Here is a 7,997-nt window from a genome sequence, read left to right on the forward strand (position 1 = left end):
GTTGACAGCACTCCCCATGTCACTGAAACAGTGTCCAGTACGCTGACGTCATCTCCTCCCTCTCCCACACCCCCGCACGCGCACAAACACGCGCGCGCGCGCGCGCGCACACACACACACACACACACACACTCTGTCTGTCTGTCTGTCTGTCTGTCTGTCTGTCTGTCTGTCTGTCTTCTAAGGATGGAGAAGAGTTTGCTGAGCTATTTCGGGTGCCCTCTCATCCTAGTTCCTATCTCCAAGTTGGTTCAAAGTCCAAAAGGCGGTCAAGCACTTAATCAGATAGGTCCCTCGTAAAGAATGCCTCCCACATCACGACGACAGGCTTCTTAGGCCAGCCGAGAAGCTCCTTCAGTTCTGCGCCCATCTTGGCTCTAAGTTGATATCAGTCTGTTACGGAAATGACAGGCCAGCCAAGAAACAAGCACCACTCGGAGGGTTGGAGTACTCAGATTTATTACGCCGGCGGGCTCAGAGGGGCTTCTGCTCCGAAGCTCTGAGCACCTCCAAGACGTGCACATGAGGTTTCATAGGGTTAATTACAAATATGGGTCTATTCGCCAATAAGGCTCAAACAACAAAAAGCAAAGGATCAGTACACTGGAGCTTATCAATTTGGAACAGATCACGTTACTGACACTTGTTGAGCTTGGATTTACGAGTTAGCTTGTTAGCCCAGTAAACTGACACTAAACTTCAGATTTACGAGTTAGCCCAGCAGAACTTAGATCAGTAAACGGACACTTATCACACTTAGATTTGTGACTTTAGCTTGTTAGCCCAGCTGGGCTTTTCCTTTACAAGTCCTCCAGGATCCAAGAAAGCCACATTGGAAAACAAGTGGTGATTCTGATGGGACAGGAGATCAGTCATTTGGGGGCGAAGGGTGGGGTAGGGAGACATACCAGCCTGTCTGTCTGTTTTCACCCAGTGTGGGAGCCGTCCCAAAGAGATAACTCGAGAAGAGAGAAACAGGGAATTGACAAAGAACACGTGCAGTGGCGTGCCCTCCCCCCCCCCCACCCCAGGAGAAGGCCAAGCCAGAAGTCCCTCCGGATGGCGGGTTCCGGACTCCAGCTTCCAGGGGAAGCGATGTTTTTTTCCTCCCCATTTCAGGCCCGGAAGAAGAGGGAGAGGCAGAGTGTCCTTCTCGGGCATCCGCTGTTTCTGAAGCACGCTTGTTGCCAAAAGATCGGCCCCCGTCCCCGACGAGCCCAAGAATCCAGAGACAAGGTCTCGGAGCTTAGAAGCAAAGAGGCCATTTTATCGCTCTGCCGGGCAAAGGGGATTCACAGCAGGCTAGCGTCTTCAAAACTGTGTACCCACCTTGGGGATGGAGTGGGTGGGGTGGTTCTAGAGCCATAGCTCAAACAATCGGGCATCGATCACCATCCACAGAATCGTTTTCTCATCAGAAGACTCAGAATGGTGTCACGATGCCTCCAGGTGACCCATTCTATAGAGGCTGGTGGTTAGATCTCGTTATCTCATAAGCACTCAAGGTGTGGCCTTCTTGGTCACTCAGGCTATTTTGTCAGGTCATTAGTCCCGTGACCGACCTTCTCCTCGGAGAAAGACTCAGAGACCCAGCATGATGATGACTTTCAATGAGTGAAATACAGTAGAAACAGTAAGATCGATAGCTTCCAGTTTCAACAACAGGCCTGGAACCGTGAGCAGCAACCAGTCAGTCAGGACAGTTGACCGTTTTCAGGGCGAGCATAAGAAACCGAATGACACCCCCCCCCCAGCAAATGAATGAGTGAATGAATGAATGAATGAATGACCTAATGATCCTCCCCTCCCCCCCCGCCAAAAAAAGAAGCAATAATCCGTTAGCCTAATTCCGGCCATTTTATTCATCCTCCTTCACCCTGAAGCCCCAGTCACCCACGTGCCACAGTGGTCTGTTTTCTGGTTTCCTCCACCACCCCACCCCCCACCAACCACCACCCCGCCAACATCCCCCCATGCCCAACCACCGCCCCAAGTGTGGGACTGGACGGGGGTGCAGGGGGCTGAGGGGGCGGCAATGGCGGCTTGAGGTGAGGGTGGGGAGTGTTCCGCCCAGATCGTATAGGAAGCTCAAACACAGCTGCAGTACGAGACAAGATGGTAGATTTCTGTGAGTCCTCCCTCCTCTTAAAATCCGTCCTAAGGAGGAGACAGACAGAAAGAGAAACATCACCCTCACTCCCAACGCCTCCTGCGCCCTCGATGCGCCCCAAAACAACAACAAGAAAAACAGAAACAAACACGACCACAAATAAGTCGCTATCCCTGGGGAAGAAGGATTCGATGGCATGGGGATATCATTCTAAAATTCATTCCCTCTTCATCACATTTCATGGAAACCGATTGCAATCTATGAGGCCCTGTGAAGGTAGGGGTTGGGGGGGTAGGGAGGAGGGAGGGAAGTGAAGGGGGGGAGAGGGAGAGAGGGAGGGAGGGAGAGAGAGAGAGAGAGAGAGAGAGAGAGAGAGAGAGAGAGAGAAAGAGCAGAGGAGAGGAGGGATAAAAGGGGAGAGGACAGGAAAGGAGAGGAGGGAAAAGAGGGGAGGGGAGGGGAAATGAGAAGAGGCGAGGGGAGAGGAGAAGAGGGAGAGGAGAGGAGTGGAGGGGAGAAGAGAGGAGTGGAGGGGTGAGGGGGAAGGGGGGAGAACAGGGAAGAGGAGAGGAGGGGAGAGGAGAGGAAAGAGAGACAAGGGAGACAGACAGACACGCATGCGCGCGCGCGCGCGCACACACACACAGAGAATAGCGAAATGGAGAGAGAGGCAGAGAGAGAGAGAGAGAGAGAGAGAGAGAGAGAGAGAGAGAGAGAGAGAGACAGACAGACAGACAGACAGACAGACAGACAGACAGACAGACACGGATCTAGGTCAGGGATACTACACATGGGTATTCTTCTGAGTGATTTTATGTGTTTTCTCAATCGCCACCTCTATGGAGATAAAAATCGCTCCCATAAGATGAAGGGAGTCCTTCTGCCACCGCCCACGGCCCCGCCCACCAGCACCGCTTGTGTTTGTCAGGGATTCCAAGCCAAAGCACGTGGAGGAGCGGGAGAGCTTCCTGGCAGCCCAAGGAGGAGGAAAGTCCGGCAGCATGAGAGAGGTGGTTGGCACGGGGAAGCTGGAGGCCGGCTGACGAGAAGATGGGTGAGGGGGCAGGGAGGAGGGTTTCCCAAGTTGGAGAGCCAAGACGAGGGAGGGGAGCTGTCGGTGGCTGCGTTCTGACCCCGACCCCAACCCTGACTGGAGCGGATCCCTGAAAGGAGGCGGTTCGGGCTCTCTGGCCGAGAACGCCCCTCTCTTCCTCTTTGTGCAGAAACACCTTCCGCAGACCGAGAAAGTCCATCCCGAGACCCTCGTCGGAAGAGTCCTTTCCAGACCCATCACGATCCTCCTGGGCCAAGGGGTCCAGGGGATGGGGCGGGGCCTCCATTCGATCCGTCTTCCGTCCGTCCGTCCATCCACAAGATCTTGAACATCCATGTAGGATTCTGGATGGTAGCAGTTTTCCAGGATCCTCCAAATCCTTGTAAGTCCTCTCCTGGCAGATTCGACCCCTAGGTCGTACCGCGCAGCACAGGGCACTAGATTCAGTCCCTCGGGACGAGGGTTCCTGAAAAAGACCAGGAAAAAGAAGAACAGAATCACTATGGTGTGCACCAGCCAGAAACCAGCACCACCTTGTCACTCTAACAGACTTGCAAAAGGCGGGGTAGGGAGAGAAAGTCATAGGATGGCTACCATCCCTCCCACCCCCACCCCACACGCCAAGCCCCAGACCATCGTCATCCCTGCTCCCCCTCCCCTCCCCTTTCCTCTCCCTTCCCCCTCCCCCTCCCCCTCCCCTCCATCGACGCCCGCCTCCCGCTTGTACCCCACTCCTCTGAACCCAGCACCACCCACCCCAGCCTGGACGGGCTCGGCTCAGATCGGCTCGGCCCGGCTCGGCTCGGCCCGGCCCGGCCCGTCCATCCGGTCGACTTCTTCGCAGGGTCTAAAATAGCGCCCGGCCGACAGGCAGGTGGCACATGGCACATGGCACATGGCACATGGCAGGGGAGCGAGCGGGACGGTTCGGGATCTCTGGGTGGCAGGGACACGCGGCCGGACAACCAGGAGCACGGACGGCCTGGCGTGCGTTTCTCCGCTCGGGGGGGCCTCGACCAGAGACCGTGGTACGGGGAACGGGGACACACACACACCACACACACACCACACACACACACCACACAGACACAGACACACAGACACACAGACACACAGACACACACACACACACACACACACACAGACACACACACACACCCCTTCACCCCCACCCCCAAACCTCTGACAGCTTTCGTTTGTTTTCGGCCGACCGTCCCTCGATGAGGTACGAGTGCCTTGGCTGGGGCTGGGGGGGGGGGGTGGAGTTCCTCCCTCCACAACGACCCCACACGGGCTCTGTTCTGGTCACCCGAGTCCTCTTCCAAGTCAGACCACAGGCCTCCATCACCCGGCGCGAGCACTCGGGGAAACAGTCACCATCCTCATCGCTCCGCTCCACCTCTACACGTGAAGAACTGTTCCCAGCCCACGCCACTCCACCCCACCCCACGCCCCGATGCCACCCACCGCAGTGGAGAGAAACGAGACGAATCCACAGACGTGCATCAATCCGATGAAGAAAACGACGGCCCTATTCCAAGGAAGCATAGATATCTAGGTAGGAGATTCATCGAGTACTATGGAGGCGGTGGGAAAGGGGGGGGGTTGCGGTGGGGAGGGTCTAGAGATCAGGCAGTACAGCCCATGCTTAGCATGCAAAAAATAAAGGTCCAGGGTTCAATCCCCAGCACCTACTCTTCAAAAATAACCCGAGAAGAAGCAAGACGGCGGAGTAGAAGGACGCTCGTAGCTCACCCTCTCCCACAAATACACCAATACTCACATCGACGGACCCACTCGGCCAATCAGACCACCTGCGGAACTCCGACAGAACACCGCCCTCTTCGAAAGACAAAGACGCCCAAAATCTGGTAGGAGAAAAGGAGAAAAGAAAGAGTCAAAAGCAAAACAGTGCGGGAGGGACCGGCAGAGGAGGAATAGGGCTCGTTCGCCAGACCTCCCCGTCTCCAACGGAGAGGCCGACGGGACGGTGGGGGAGCCTCCGAGTCTCAGATCTGCCCGGAGCGCCCCTTGACCGACCGACCCAAGTGAAACGGGCACAGAGGGTCCCCGCGACACCCAGCCCGAGTCGCAGGCCGGCAGCCGGGGGCCGGGACAGGCCGCACGAGCCGGGCAGAGGACCGTGGCGGCGGCACCACGCGCCGTGGCCGGGAGGGGATACAGAGCAGAACAACCCGCCCCCCCAACCCGTCCATTACGGGGAAAGAAAGGCAAAGCAACACGGCCGGTGTGCCCTGGGGAGAGGGGCGCCGTAGCCTCCATCTCCTCAGACCCGCGGCGCCATCACCGGCCCTTCTCGCGAGAAGAGAGGCGGGGCGCAGCCACAGCCGCCATAGCCCCTGGCGCGCGGCGCGCAGCGCGCGGGCGGGGGCGGGAGCGGGGGCGGGGCCGAGACTCGAATCCGCACCCGGGGGCTCTGCAACCTCCTAGGCAGGACTGAGACTCGTTTTCAGCCTGAGGCAGATATTATATATCTGCCCCGGTACCTCAGAGAACTCGCGCCACCAAGACTAAGAAGGAGCCGAGTTTTGGAATGCAGCAGGGGCAGGGCGGTTCCACGGTCTTCCCCGAGCCCACCTACGGAGAGGAGCGCCGACCCGAGGCGGAGCACACAGCCGCACAGAGCAGCGGAGCGACCGGCGCCGGGAGAGGGCAGGCGGCCAGCCACCCTCCCTCCTTCCCGGCAGGAACGCAGCATCCGACCGCGGTGCCAGGAGGGGGCGCGATCTACTTGCCCACAGGCACCGAGGGCAGCACAGACGAGGGCGCCGACAGAGGGCCCGCGGAAACAGCAAGCTGAGTTCACGAAACAGGGCGACGACAGAAAGACTTCTCGGTGAAACCGTTAAGAGCGCACCGTCTCCAGGAGAACACATCCTTTTTTTTTTTTTTTTCCTCTTTTTTTTTTTCTTTTCCTTTTTCTTTTTTAATCTCTTTTATATCGGTTTTACCTTCTGTTACCTTTTTAACCTTTACTTTTGAACAGTCGTATACGTTTACGGTTTTAATCCCTTTTAAATGTTTCATTTCAAGTCTTTTCATTATTATTATTTTTAAACATCCACCCCCTTCCCTTTTTCATTCTCTTGGTTTTGATCTCCTGTTACTGGTTATTCACAGGTTTCAAATATTGTTTCTCGATTTTTTTCCTCCTTTTTATTAAGGTTATTAAAAGACGTCTCAACTCGATCGCTATTCTGCTTCCACTGACTCTTCTATTCATGATTACACACTGTCTTCAAACCTTTTCTTTCTCCCGTCTTTTAAAATCCTCTGTTTTATCTTTTGTTAAAATCTGTTCTATTTCCGATTACCTTTTAAAAATTTACTTTTGAAACAATTGTATATTATTTTCTGATCTTTTCTATTTGTTTTTAAAGGCTTTTAGAAGACGTCTCAGCTCAATTGCTATTCTGCTTCAACTTGCTCTTCTATTATTGATCGTACACTGTTTTCAAACCTTTTTTTCTCCATTCTTTTAACATCCTGCCCCCACCCCCTCTCTCCCTCTCCCCCTCTGTCTCTGTCTCTGTCTCTCTCTCTCTCCCCCTATCCCCCTCTCTCTTTTAAAGTTTTATGCCTGCCTAGGCTTTCGATAAATACATAAACTCCTTAAGGACACCAATAGATAACTGATACTCCTTAAGCCACAGTGCCAGAGAGATAGGAGCATTATGAAGAAGCAGAGGAACCACTCCCAATTAAAAGAGCCAGAGAAATTCCCTGAAAGCACGATCCATGAAATAGACGTGGATGGCCTGCTCGATCAAGATTTCCAAAAAGGAGTGATCCAAGTCCTGAAGGAACTCCAAGAGATAGTGTTGAGAGATACACTATACGTCAAAAACGAAATCGAAGCTATAAAGAAGAGTCAAGGAGAACTGGTCCACTCATTGGCTGAAATGAGAACTGGTCTAAAGGCTGTCCAAAGCAGGCTAGATCACGCAGAGGAACGAATAAGTGGCCTAGAAGGCAGGACAACAGAAAGAACCCAATCAGAACAGCTGAGAGAAAAACCAATAAAGAACAACGAAAACCATCTTAGGGACCTAAGGGACCCTCGAAAGCGTGCCCATCTACGCACAATAGGGGTTCCAGAAGGGGAAGAAAGAACCAAGGGGACCGAAAAGATATTCGAAGAAAGCATGACTGAAAATTTCCCAAATCTAAAGAAGGAATCAGATATCCAAGTCCAGGAGGCTCAGAGGGTACCCAACAGAAAGAACTCAAACAGGCCCACACCAAGACATAGGCTAATCAAGATGGCCAGAGTCAAGGATAAAGCAATGATCCTAAATGCCTTTAGGCAAGAGAAAAACAGAGTGAGTTCCAAGGGAACCCCCATAAGGCTCTCAGCGGATTTCTCTACACAAACACTACAGGCCAGAAGGGAGTGGCAAGATCTATTGAAATTCTTGAATGAAAAACAAAACAAAACAAAACAAAACAAAACAGACAAAAAGAAGCAGCCTAGGATACTCTATCCAGCAAAGCTATCCTTTAGAATAGAAGGGGAGGTAAAGAACTTCACAGACAAGCAAAAACGAAAAGAGTTTAGCAACACTGAACCCATGCTAAAAGAAACATCAACAGGTCTACTCTAAATAGAGAAGAAGGAGGATGGTACAAAAATGAGACCACTCATCACCGGAAAGGTGATCACTACCATTCATTCCAAACGGAATAAACACAAAATTGTAAAAAGAAGACATCTAAATCATTAAGAGTGGCAGAGGGAAGCAAGAAAATAATAGAGACTTTTTTTTTTTCCCCCCTTCTCCTTCCTTTCTTTCTCTTTTAGATGGGTTTGAG

The sequence above is a fragment of the Camelus bactrianus genome, unplaced genomic scaffold (genome assembly GCF_048773025.1).
Source record: "Camelus bactrianus isolate YW-2024 breed Bactrian camel unplaced genomic scaffold, ASM4877302v1 HiC_scaffold_109, whole genome shotgun sequence".
NCBI classification, from domain to species: domain Eukaryota; kingdom Metazoa; phylum Chordata; class Mammalia; order Artiodactyla; family Camelidae; genus Camelus; species Camelus bactrianus.